Below are 14,499 nucleotides of genomic sequence, written 5' to 3'. Positions count from 1 at the left end.
TTGTTATACGCTTATGTACATGTAACATGATGTAAAATGTTTGGTTTAACTAGGTATGAGACTACTTCTAAGATAAATGAAGATATATGACATGTTACTGTTAAAACTGCGAAAATAATTAAAATGTTTTATCTCGTCTGGAAATCATTCTAAGCTTGAAACCAGCATCATTGTTAATTATTTGCATATTGACAATAATATGAGAAAACTGCCCAATCAACATCATAACAAACTGGGTCAATATGGGATAAAGTGGGCCAATATCGACGAACTGGGCGATTACTTCTTTCACCCTCAGTAACGCTTCATTGACAATGTCAGAAGAAAACAAACAATGGAGTGAGCATCTGACAGCTCCTTCAAAGATTGCTGAGACATGCTAGCGGTTAAATGCATGACATTACTAGATACGAAGTGTTTAGTGAATTAAGCAAACAATGCTTAGTGATATATTTGTAGTACATACTCAATGGCGAATTCTGAACTACAATTTTGTCTGTTCTTTTCCCTGTTCAGTGGTGCAAATATTTCCATAAATATCATGGTAATGCCTCCCCAGAACAAAAAGCGAAGTACAGTCAGTCCAAGTTAAGTTCACAGGAAATCAACTGAACAATATTTGTAATAATTACTATTAAATTTGTTGAATATGATTAGTTAATTTTTGTTAATTTAAGATTATTAATAAAATGGTCATTAATGAGCTAACTCCACATTGGCGATGACCTCGGTCTGTCACATAGGCCCAACGCCGCAAGTGACAGACCTTGGCCTAATTCCTGAGCCAATATGAAATTAGCTTATGAATCACTTCAGTCTCCAATTAGTTTTAACTCAGTCCTTAGCGCCGTCTAGGTCTGAAATCATGTATACAAACACTCCAAAGTTTTTTTTATGATGAACTTGCTTAAATGGAACATCACTCATATCTAAATTCAAAGTGTAATCATGATGTGATTATTACTGTTTGACGCAACTTATATGCAATAACACCTATAGCTACATTAACAAAACTTTCGTGTTATCACTCCGAATCTCAAGGTTAGATCAAATGGTGGTGACATTCTAATTGAACAATATATATGTTTACACCAGACGTATCTAGAATCGTCTACATACATGTCGATGTTGGATTTAACACCCAAAGATTAGTTATTCATAAACGATCTATAACTCTGAGGCACTCATTGTGCAATACACATTGGTTCTGATTAACTTCCTTATATTGATACATTCTGTGATCAATTGGCGTGATTAATCGATTTAAACCAATTGGCGTGATTAATCGATTTAAACCAATTGGCCATTTCGGGTCATATGACACTGTATTTGACTGATTCAAAAGCCCCATTTTAAATCTAAAAAAACATATAGTTATAAGGCCTCGATGACTGTTCTTTGTCCATGGATATAAATGTATAACAAGAGATGCACACGACTGTTTCCCCTTTGATACCTGACTGTGCTGAAAGAAAATTGGCATGTCGTTCTTACGATTTTGACTACGTACAAGTAACACTGCCAAAGATTTACAGTTACCTGTATATACACTTTTAAAATGTGTCGGTTCTTAAACAATTTCTATTGAAATGGACATTTGCTGTTTTCTTTTCAGATTTTTTTGTTTTACTATTTTCTTAAACTTTTTTAAATGATTGTGACAAATGGTTCCAGTAAAACTAAATAACATGATTGTGAAAGGACTTTTAAAAACGAAATTATCAAATATTTAAAAAAGTGGCTGATTTATAGGGTTTAACGTTCTTTGACATTGGGGACCCACGTTGCATAACACGTGTGTAAGGTATGCATGAACGTATCGATGTGCTGGAGGCAGCGTATGCTTGTGTAAATGTGTCAATACGATAGCAATGATCTGATGCCGACCGACTTTATACTGCTACCTCTCTAAAATACCAGTACGAAGGCCTCCGCATAGCGTTCCGCCCGGTCACATTATACTGACAGCGGGGACAAAACCCATTGCCGACCTCACCTTGGCAACTTACGGACATGCGATGGGTAATTCTTAAATGAGCAATAAAAACATAAATGATAAAGATAAACGATTTAAAAAGCGATACGGCAAATTATGCATTATTGAGGAAAAATGTTGAAATATAAGTCAATTAGCTAATTATTCATTGATAATTATACAACGAAAACATATTTCTACATTGTTAATACGTTTATTAGTTAATAGTTTAAATACAAACACATATTTATATATCATTAGTATTGTAACCTAGCGTAATGAATCTGTTCGTCGCCAACTGCGTTCATACTACATCATAAGCCGTCAAAATGAAAGTTAATCCTTATATATAATCGATTTATTTTATATCACGTTAAGCTTTCAAATATTTTACTATGGTGCTACACACAATTTTCCACTAACATGTTTTGTTATCCGTTATCTGTTAATAGACCCCGAGAGTGCATTGTAAGTATACCAGAAGTGAACAAGTCCATTACGCAAAATTATTACACCGTACCTTTATCGCATTGTACCTTTATCGCATTGAAAGAAACCAAGAAGATGTCATTCGTAAATAGTACTTTATGTTTTTAATTTCTAAATCAGTCAGAACAATTATGTTTTATTCACAAGCTAAATATACCTGGATCGTCCTTATGGACCAACGATAGCAAGGTTTATAAACGCCATTCTTTATTTGAAAAAAACAGTCTGAAATGTCGTTGTGCAAAAGTATTACTTTAAGATTTAACATTGAATGTTGCAAATATACTTGACAGTGATTAAGGTACATTTATTGCAAACAGTCAATATAAACCTACTATAAATTTTTTAATCATAAGTTTCGATTTTTCTAATGAATATACATGAGAACAAAAGGCCACTCATTGCCTCTAAGCTCCCTGTGCTTTTTTTTGGGGGGGGGGGTTACTTTAGATATTTCTTCCCGTATACTCGGTATGAAAGTGGGTTTTTTATCGTATCATGCATGACTTTAAAGTTTATAAGTAATTAATTTGATAATTCTACTATCCCACTAACATTTGAGGAATCAGAGAACTCTAATGTAGATCATCACAAAAGAATTAAAACTAAAAAAGTGATTTGAATAGAAGCCTTAAAAGCCACAACGTTGTTTTGACACGTAAAATGGCGATTTCCCTTAATAATTATAATTATCATATACTACATTTATATAGCGCCCTATTTGATTTTTAAAATTACTCCAAAGCGCTTTACAACATATGAATATTAGTAATAGTTATAATTGTGAAACAAAAACCAAGGCCTGCAATCACTTTTATACATTTAAGCAAGCGATGTGCACATAAATGAACACATAAAGGTTGGTATTTACATGACGTCTTTGCAGAGACCCTAACATGAAGACGTGAAGAGGTGAGTTTTGATGTCCCTCTTGAATTTGACCAGATTATTTGACTCTCTTATATTAGATGGTAAGCTATTCCACAACGTGGCCGAAACCCTCCCAAAGCACCGGTTTCCATAGGTCACAGTACGAGATTTTGGGTCACACAACCACGATTCTGACTCCGACCGCATTGATCGTGACGGCTGATACAGGGTAACAAGCTAATGTAGGTACTGCGGAGCTGTTCCATTCAGTGCCTTGTATGTGTACACCAACATTTTGTACTGCGACCTGTATCGCACAGGTAACCAGTGCAATGGAGATAGCACATGTGTGATGTGCTCTCTCTTTCGAGTACGAATAACCAGCCGTGCTGCAGTGTTCTGGACCCTCTGCAGACGATTAGTTAGTTTGTCAGATATACCACAAAGCAAGACGTTACCATAATCCAACCGAGAGGTAACAAGTGAATGCACTAAAATATTGCATGCATCTTCAGTTATAAACTGCCGAAAACAGCCGATGTTCCTGATCTTTTAGTAACAGGATTTGGCAATAGCGTTCACTTGTTTCTCCGTGTTCAGTGAACTATCAAAGTATACCCGAAGGTTTTTAACAGCTGGTACAGTCTCAAAAGTTCTGGCACCGACCTTGAGCTTGGGAGCCATTGTTTGCTGACATTTTGGGGGAAAGACGATAAGTTCCGTCTTTTCCCGATTAATCTTTAGCATGTTGGCGTTCATCCATGTGCCGATATCTGTCAGACAAGCCTCCAGATTTTCTGAAACTGTATCCCAACTGTCTTGTTGTTTAATGACCAGGTACATTTGTGTGTCATCAGCATAGCAATGATGGCGAAGAATATGGCGACGACAAATATCTTCAATCAGTTTGGAGTACAGGCAATATATTCCGGGTCCTAACACTGACCCTTTAGGAACCCCGAAATATAGTACTTTGTCATGTGAGGTGGTTGATCAGTACAGTACAATTACTAGGCAGAAGTCATTCACAATTCTTTTCTTTACCGCAAAAGACTATTTTTCGTAACAAGTTTACAGTGTAGATTATGCAATTTTGTGAAAATTCATCTTGTCCGTTTACCAATGGTGTGTTCCATAATAATTACATATTACTATTTTGATCCATAAGAGTGTTCAACAATGGTTTTATTTTTGAATTACTTTTGTGACCGCAGAAATAGCACTGCGCAGCACAGCAGTATTTTAAAGATTGTCCAGGTTAAACCTAATTTTATTACCCGGCAAACTAAGTAATGACGTGTTAGAGTTAAAAAAGTATATCAGCTGTTTTAACACTGATTGTTGCAATAAAAGTTTATTCTTTTATCTCTTCGTCTTAAAACAAAAGTGTCCTAATATATCGCCTGTCAATTATACTTTTGGCCTGTGTGGTTAACATTCGCCCAGATGAGGAAGGCATTGGTTTTGTTGTTCTGTCCTCAAATCGGGACATTCCTAATTCCTTCCATACCCTGCTGGATGTTCCGCATGTGTTAAAATATTAACCTGTTGTCAGTGTTAATAATGTTTCAAAATAGAAAAGTCATTGTATGTAGCATGATGAAGCACTCTTAACATACCACCACCAACATACATACACGCATAAAGGCATATCCTCAAATGACTTTAAGTGTTTATGGGCGTTAACCAAATGAAACCAAACCAAACCAAACCTACATGCGAGCTTGATGCTCTAGCTTGTTCTGACATCTTACAACACCTTCATGTTTACGAAATATATTGTCTTTTTTCTTGCATTTGAAAAGTGTAACAATCGTCTGGCACAATAAATAAAGTGCGTCCCGCTATGATAATGACAGATTATTTCATTAAAACAACATACACATGAGTGTGATTGGATGTTTACAAACGAACAAATGATATATGATTGTGATTTTAACTTTTTACAGACCTAGAAACCTGATGCATGTACCAACATTGTGGTAAATCATTGATATGCAATTTGATTTACATCATTGTGATAATTACTTAAATATAAATTAATATACATAAACATATATGTATTTGTGACATATATATCAAATAAATGCCATAATAAAAATAATGTTAGTATTTACTTACTTTGCAAACCAACCTCATTCGTAACAGCTGATTTTATCACATTGCTGCCACGACTTTCACTATGGAAGGCACCAAGTATCAAACTGGTGTGTTCTCTTGTATTACTGAGTATTTCACAACAGATGAACTATCAACTTCCGCATTGGTGTACGCTTGTGTAAGTGTCATCCAATGATTGCAGTTGATTTTTGACAATTAACGATTCGATGTAATGATTTGTTGTAGGCACGCGATCGATATCTTTCTTTATATTTAAACGACACAAAAGGTCATTTTTGGCCATATTGATTTGAATAATAGAATCTAGATAAAATCTTTTAAACTACAACGCTCTATCTGATATTGTTTTGGAAGAACACGAGACGTTTTAACACTGAATTGTTGCGATACAATTTTGCAGCAGTTTACATACACGTATCGTAATTATTCCAGTCCGTTTATATAATGGTCTTTTATATCTTTTATGTCGAGCATTTAATTCTTATCAGGTTTACATATGATACAACGCACACAGTAGACATTCAGAAGTGTTTATAAGATAGACTTATGTTGTGAATTGCTTGATTGACTATCCGTTCCGCTGCATAGTCCGTCTGTCATAGATGGAGGGTTAATCAGTGTTTCAACATCTGTACTTTTTTCTCATCAAATACTTATATCAAATACTGATACCTTCAGTACTTAGGTACTAGTAGGTCAAAACAAAAATAATACAGCTTTTTATTTTTATAGATATCTAACATTATAAAGAACAAATACTTCATCTAATCATTATAACACTGGATCCAAGGCATTAAGCTTTAAAACGTAATCTGTCAACACGGATATTTTCGCTATGGTAGGCTTTAAGCTTTCCAAAAATATTTAAGTTCGCTTTCATGTGCAACGACAATGAACTGTCTTTAAACAGCAACACATATTGACACTACAGTCTTTTCACATCAGCTGATTCGACAATGATTTACAATAAGATCAACAGGGACAATTACTATTTTTGACAATTAATCAGCATGATGAATTCGGTTTTCAGATCGTTAACTTTCATGTTCTTAATAGAAACATCTGTGTTTCCTCAATTTACATTATTCAAATGTCACAGTTTATGTGGTATTCAAAAGCTGGATCTGAATATAACCATTTTTACTGAAAGATTTAGACGACCTACAGACAAACATGCAACACAGAGTTTCTAAATATACACATTGATGAAGAATATGGGCTAGCTTAACGATCGCTTAAAAAACCCCAAGAAAATTATATATTTCTTTAAAGGTTGATGATCGTAATTTTACTCATTAGTGTGCTTTGTCGCTTTGTTATCACTTCCCCGGTCTATCTTTGTTGACAAGATATAATTGTATATTAAAAGATGAAAGCTACACACGTACATGTGATGACATCAACCTTTTATTTAAAGAAGCTTACCAACCTGAAAATAAAAACAACTTTGTTATTCGCTTATGTGCATGTAGATGTAACATGTTTTTTTTAACTAAGTCTCAGACTACTTCTAAAATAAATGAAGATATATGACATGTTACTGTTAAAACTGTGAAATTAATTAAAATGTTTTATCTCGTCTGGAAACTATTCTTAGCTTGAAACCAGCATTATTGTTAATTATTTGCATATTGACAATAATATGAGAAAACTGCCCAATCAATATCATAATAAACTGGATCAATATGGTATAATCTGGGCCAATATCGACGAACTGGGCGATTACTACCTTCAGCAATTGCTGAGACATGCTAGCGGCTTAATGCATGACATTACTAGATACGAAGTGTTTAGTGAATTAAGCCAAACATTGCTTAGTGATAAATTTGTAGTACATACTCAATGGTGAATTCTGTACTACAATTTTGTCTGCTCTTTTCCTTGTTCAGTGGTTCAAATATTTCCGGAGGTGCCAAAAATACCATGGTAATGCCTCCCCAGAAAAGTGAAGTACAGTCAGTCCAAGTTAAGTTCACAGGAAATCAACTGAACATTTTTTTGTGATAATTATTATTTAATTTGTTGAATATGATTTGTTTATTTTTGTTAATTTAAGATTATTAATAAAATGGTCATTAATGAGCTAACTCCACATTGGCCATGTGATTAGGCCTCGGTCTGTCACATAGGCCCAAGGCATCTGATGGTGGACTACTCAAATCGCCCTGCATCTGTGGTCCGTCCGTCCGTCCGTCCGTCGTTCCTTAAACACTTCTTGTTATCGCTATTTTTAAGAAAGTACCTGAGAGATCATTCTCAAATTTTATATCCTTGGACCTAGTTGTGCAGAGAGCCATCCTGTATTTAAACAATGAAGGTTTGTTATGGCTATTTCTTAGACAACGCTGGAGATATCTTTCTCAAATTTTATATGTAGGTTCTCCTTGTGCATGTTTAACTTTGAGGTTGATCGGATAAAAAAAATGGCCGATAGACCACCAACTTGGATTGTGACATTAAAGATGTGTTATCGCTATTTCTCAGGAAGTACTGGAGGGATCTTTCCCAGATGTGTTATGTAGACTCCCATAGGTCTGTAGTTGTGCATGTGTATTTTTTATAATGATTACATAAACAAAATGGTGGACAGGCTGCCATCTTGGATTTGACAGTTAATGTTTGCTATCGTTATTTTTCAATAAGCACCGGAGAGATCTTTCTCAAATTTTATATGTATGTTCTCCTTGGTCTGTAGTTGTACATGTTTAATTCTGAGAATGATCAGATATCCAAAATGGCCGACAAGCAAACCTCTTTGATTTTTACAGTGGAAGTTTGTTATCGCTACAGTTGTGTGACCGCACAACGCACCATACATAGCGTGCGCACACCGTGCATACATCGTTTACACACCGTCCGCACATCGTCCACACATGGTGCGAACAACTGTGCGATTTAACAAACGTTTCCCCCGTTTTGCGCTTCTATCCGTACAACTGTGCGATTACGTACATTTTGTTGATCAATATTACGAAATGAAATAAATACGGAAGGCTCGTATGCAATAATGTATAATATGTATATTACTGTGATTTCTCATCACAATAATTAAGATTATGTTCAATTTTACAATGCGTGTTACGCAGTATTAGAGTGACTGTCAAGAACGGGTTTGGCTCCTAGGTAACAGAACAGGTAAATAACATTTTGATGAGTGACCGGAGTTTAATCTGACCTGTGCCTGACACATATAGCGTATCACCATTATGAAAACACAACTGGCCAAGTCGTATTTGTTATTTGCATTCGGTTTGGCTTTTAGCTTCCCTTCACCTGGATTTTCGCACCCCAATGAGTAATGGAAGTACCCCGGGCGGGAAAAGTACCGTTCAGGTCCATGTACCAAGTAGCTATATGGTATGTTTACCTGATTACGGGAACTGTATTCTAATTTTACATGTCGATTAAGGTCGTTCAAAAAATCACAGAAAACCCCATTTCTAAATTCAGGAAAGTATAGACAGAAAATGTAAAAATAGGCTTTTAGATGCAGCTAGTATATAGAAACATACTTAATGATCAAGTTTATATGTTTAAACACGAAACCGTATATATTGTTAAGGCATTCCTCAATTTACACCAACCACGATTATTATTGCACAACGTTCGACCATCGTGTGCACAAATGTGCGCAAGCAATGATCGTTCAATTTTTCATCATTCGCACATCGTGCACACATCGTTGACACACCGTACACACATCGTGCGCCCTCTGCACATCTCGTAACGTTGTGCGATCCTACAACTGTATTTCTTAGGAAGCACTGGAGGGATATATCTCAAATTTTATATGTTGGTTCCCCTTGGACTTCAGTTGTGCATATTAACTTTTGAGACCGGTCAAATAAACAAATTGGCCGACAGGCAGCCATCATGGATTTTGACAGTATAGGTTTATTATGGCTATTTCTCAAGAAGTACTGGAGAGATCTTTCTAACGTTATATGTAGGTCACCTTGGTATGAAGTTGTTTTCTTATGAGACTGATCGGATAAACAAATCTTTGATTTTGACAGTTAAGGTTTGTTAGAGCTATTTCCAAGGAAGTACTGGAGGGTTCTTTCTCAACTTTTATATGCAGGTTCCCCGCTATCCTTTATAGTTTACTTTTAAAACTGATCTGATAAACAAAATGGCCATCTTCGATTTTTGACATTGAATGTTTGTTAGTACTATTTCTTGTTAGTATATTTTGAGACTGATCATCAAAACAAAATGGCCGAAGGACGAACAGATTTTTCTCATATTGCAATGATCGGTTCTATTTCTTTCACATTACTTACATTACTGTACTTGTAAATATGTGAAATGACAAACTCACTTTAAAGGTTGTCATTTGTAAACAGCAGTATTAAGTTTAGATCAAAAGTTGTCTCAAGGTGCATTTACTGTTAACATGACTCGATCAAACAGATAAGAGAAAAGAAGAGAAATATCAAACTGACAAAGAACTAATGAAGATGGAACAATGGTGGGCACCAAGATCCCTCTGGGATCTCTTGTTTTGAATATATTAATCTTCTGTATTGTTGTATACTTGCTCGTGTCATTCTTAAATAATACTTGATGTTTTAAATTTCTAAATAAATCTGAACAATGATGTTTTATACACGAGCTAAAGATACCTATATCGTGCTTATAGACTAACAATAGCAAGGTTTATAAACGCTATGCTTCATTTGAAAATAAACAGTCTAGAATGTCGTTGTGAAGAAATATTACTCTAAGATTTAACATTGAATGTTGCAAATATACTTGACATTGATTAAGGTACACTTAATGCAAGTATTTATTAGATACCTATTACACTTTTTTAATCAAAAGTGTCGGATTTTCTAATTAATAAACATGAGAACAAAAGGCCACTTATTGCCTCTAAGCTCTCTGCGCTGTTTTTAAAGGTTACTTTAGATATTTCTTCCCGTATGTTCGGTCTGATAGTGTTTTTTTCGTATCACGCATGACTTTAAACTCGACAAGTAATTAGTTTAATCATTCACCTATCCGAATAACGTTTGAGGAATCAGAGAACTCTAGTGTAGATCATTACAGTACAATTACTAGACAAAGGCATTCCAAGTTCCGTACTTTAGCGCAAAAGACTAATTTGCATAACACGTTTACGCTGTAGGCTGTGCATTTATGTGAAGATGCACCTTGTCCGCTTACCAATACAAATACATATATTATTATTTTTAAATAAATATTGGATAAATATCTTACTTCATGAAGTATCCATAAAAATTTGCTGTCGGCTAGGGTTCAACTATGGTTTTACTATTTAATTATTTTTGTAATCGCAGAAATAGCACTGGTACAGCACAGCATAAGTTTTAACGAGGGATAACCCTTAACTTCAGTCTGAAGATTGTCTGGGTTAAACCTTGTTTTATTACCTGGTAAATAAGGTAATAGCGTTTTAAAGTTGAAAGAACATCAGCTGTTGTAACACTGATTGTTGCAATAAAAGATTATTATTATATCTCTTGAAACAAAAGCTTCCTAATATATCACCTGACAATTTGGCGTTCGTGGTTAACGTTCGCCCAGATGAGGAAGGCATGGGTTCTGTTGCTCTGTCATCAGATCAGGACATTCCCAATTCCTTTCATACCCTGCTGGATGTTCAGCATTAGTTATAGTATCAACTTGTTGTCAGTGTTAATAATGTCACGGAATGAAAAAGTCATTGTTTGTAGCATGATGTAGCATTCTTAACATACCACCACCAACACACATACACACATAGTGGCATATCCTCAAATGACTCAAAATAAATTGTCGGGGTTTTTTTTGCATTTGAACTGTGTAACAATCGTCTGGCACATTAAAGTGTGTGCCGTTATGATGATGACAGATAGTTCCATTATGATATATAATTGTGATTTAACTTTTTACAGACCTAGAAACCTGATGCATGTACCAACATTGAGGTAAACCGTTGATATGCAATTTGATTATTTACATCATTGTGATACTTATTTAAATATAATCTTTTTGTGACATATACATCAAATAAATGCAATAATATAACAATGTTAGTATTTACTTACTTTGCAAACCAACCTCATTCGTAACAGCTGAAAAGGCGTATAGCAGATGTTATCAAATTGCCGCAACGCCTTTTACTATGGAAGGACACCAAGTATCAAATTACGTGTTCCTCTGTCAGTTACCAGTCCTAGGACTGATATCTGAGTATTTCATTACAGATGAACTATAAACTTCCGCATTGGTGTTTGCTTGAGCATGTGTCATCCAATGATTGGTGTTGATTTCGGACAATTAGCGAGTCGAAGTAATGACGTGTTGTAGGCACGCGATAGATATATATCTTTCTTTACATCTGAACGACACAAAAGGTGATATTTAGCACAATTTATTTCAATCAAAGAATATCCTGACCAAAGAATGCTTCAAACCTATCACGACGCTATATCTTATATTGCATTAAATGAACACGAGCCGTTTTAACACTGATTGTTGCGATAAAACTTGTCAGAAGTTTACATACACGCATCGAAGTTATTCCATACGTTATAAAATGGTATTTTATCGGACATCTTATTCTTATCGGGTCTCCATATGTTACAAGCACACCATACGCATATAGAAGTGTTTATAAGATATAATATTTTGGTGAATTGCCTAATTGACTATCCGTTCCGCTGTATAATCCGTCTGCCTTAGGTGGAGGAGTAATCCGTGTTACGGGTCTCCATATGTTACAAGCACACCATACACATATAGAAGTGATTATAAGATATAATATTTTGGTGAATTGCCTAATTGACTATCCGTTCCGCTGTATAATCCGTCTGCCTTAGGTGGAGGAGTAATCCGTGTTACACCATCTGACCTTAGATTGGAATAAGTACACGGTACTATTTCAACATAAAATACAATTGCCAAAGTATACTTAACGCAGTCCTTCAGTACTTATAGGTGTCTCACAGTTTACAGAAAAAAAACTCCATCTGATTATTATAACACTGAATTTAGCCTTTATATGTAATTATCTTAACACGGATGATTTTGCTATGGGATACAGTGCAGGCTTTAAACTTTCTCAAAATATTCAATTTTGCCTTGATGTTGAACGACGATGTGTTGTCTTTAAACAGCAGGAAATATTGATCACATACGTATATACCATGCTGAAGTTGAAATCCAGGACCCTTCACACTCGTTATATCGACTGCTTCAATCAAGACTTACGATATGATCAAAAGGGACGGTTACTATCTTGCTGATTAATAAGCATTATGAATTTGATTTTCAGATCGTAAACACAATTTCGTTAACCTTTTATTAAGTATAAGTACGCTTCCTTTCATTTTCAGCTCATTTACCTGCATCAATTTTCCTTCGAGAGATGACTATCGGAAAAAAAAGAAACGTTTTCCTTTTTAAATATAATTGCAATAGTATCGTTGGATAAACAGGCAACAATTAATTTATCACATAACTAACCCTTTTTATTATGTCATACGGCCATGTCATAAGTATGGTATTACCCACGTGTAATAAGACCTAAAGGTGCTGTGATTGGGCAAAACCGTGGGAACATATTCCTGCGCCACTACAATAACTGCTTTCAATTACTACACCGTAGAAAAAATGGCTGACCAGATAAACATTGGCGACACGGTTACAATTGATAACAAAGGAACAGGTACTGTAAAGGATATTGTTCCAAGAGATTTTACAACATTTTATAGTGAAGAAGTTGCTGAAATTAATTTTAAATTTGAACTTGAACGAGACTGTATTAAGAAGGTCACTGTTACACAGGCCCGTTCAGAACAGCAACCGGAGCAGACGACCATCCTGGATGCTGGGCCTGGGGCTGACAATCCCAAAACAAACAGATTTGTTACCATAAATGAAGATGAAGTGGGAAATTTTATCTTCAATCAATCTAACAAAACACTCTAAGCAAAACATTCTACGATGTGAAATTTTTGTATCATTTTTTTAAGTTGCCTGAAGTCAATGAAAGTAGACAAATCCACGATATCCCAGTAACTGAACTGTGTCCTTTGCTGTGTTTGATTTTTTATTGGTATCAGGAAAACGGATGGTTCTGAATATGAGCCAACCAGTTTACGGGGGATGATGTCAAGTTTTGATCGTCAATTACGTCGCAACAACTACGGTCACATAATTGTAAGCAGCCCTATGTTTGCACGGGGTTATGAAAAGTAAACAGCGTCAGTTGAAACGCGACGGAAAAGGCAATCTAGCACACAGAAGTGATCCAATAAATGACATGGAAATAGACATGCTGTAGAATTCTGGTCACCTAGGTTCAAACACACCTGACAGCTTACTTTGTGGTTTTATAATACCGTTCATTTTGGTATTCGGGGCTCGGTAGAACATAGGGACAAGTGTTGGGGTGACATAATCTGGGAAAAGATGGGGATGGACACGAATGTCTGGAGTTTACTGAACGCCAAACAAAAATAAGAACTGGAGAAAATCCTCGCGATATTAGAGCTGTTAAACCGAAACTGTGGGCAAATTTGGAAAACCCTGACAGATGCCCTGTGAAAATCTATAAACTTTACCGTGAAAAAAACCCCGACTGGCTAGGGTGCCCCTTCTGATCCTTTTTAGCAGCAACCAAACAAATACCATCACCTAATACTTCAATTTGGTTCAAGAAACAGCCAGTAGGAGTCAATAAAATGTACACTATGATACAAAGAATGATCAAGTTGTCTGGAATCGAAACTGAAAAACCTCTGTCAAATCACAGTGCTCGAAAATGTTCCCCCACCCAAATTATGCAAGTTTCAGGACACAAGAACATTTCATCAATAAATAACTATAGCCATATCAACACAGATCAACATAAGCAGATTTCACGAATCCTGAGCTCCGGAAAAAGTCAACATGTCAACGCCGTCAAGTAGGCCTATTTCCACGTGTTTCACAAAATCGTGAAGTTCTTCTTCTTCGATATCAGAGGTAAGTGGCGGCTTTGAATCAATCTTCAGTAGTCCGATTAGTGGAAGGAACATTCATATTAATATTTA

General features: G+C 35.5%; 1 protein-coding gene across 2 annotated transcripts in view; it reads right to left on the bottom strand.

Moving 5' to 3' along the window:
• LOC110465342 overlaps nt 1-11,628 on the bottom strand; it is a 50,556-nt gene extending 38,928 nt beyond the window's left edge. Inside the window, exon 1 of one of the 2 annotated variants that reach the window (XM_021521093.1) lies at nt 11,509-11,628. The gene's annotated coding sequence lies outside the window, so the exon portion shown is untranslated. Of the gene's footprint in view, nt 1-5,455; nt 5,480-11,508 lie in introns of those variants that run through there. The other variant, XM_021521094.1, reaches the window with a different exon arrangement.
• Nucleotides 11,629-14,499: the final 2,871 nt, after the last annotated feature.

Source organism: Mizuhopecten yessoensis, unplaced genomic scaffold (assembly GCF_002113885.1).
Source record: "Mizuhopecten yessoensis strain PY_sf001 unplaced genomic scaffold, ASM211388v2 scaffold11069, whole genome shotgun sequence".
Lineage (NCBI taxonomy): Eukaryota > Metazoa > Mollusca > Bivalvia > Pectinida > Pectinidae > Mizuhopecten > Mizuhopecten yessoensis.
The sequence above is the reverse complement of the archived record's forward strand: the minus strand, read 5'-3'. Positions and strand labels throughout refer to the sequence as shown.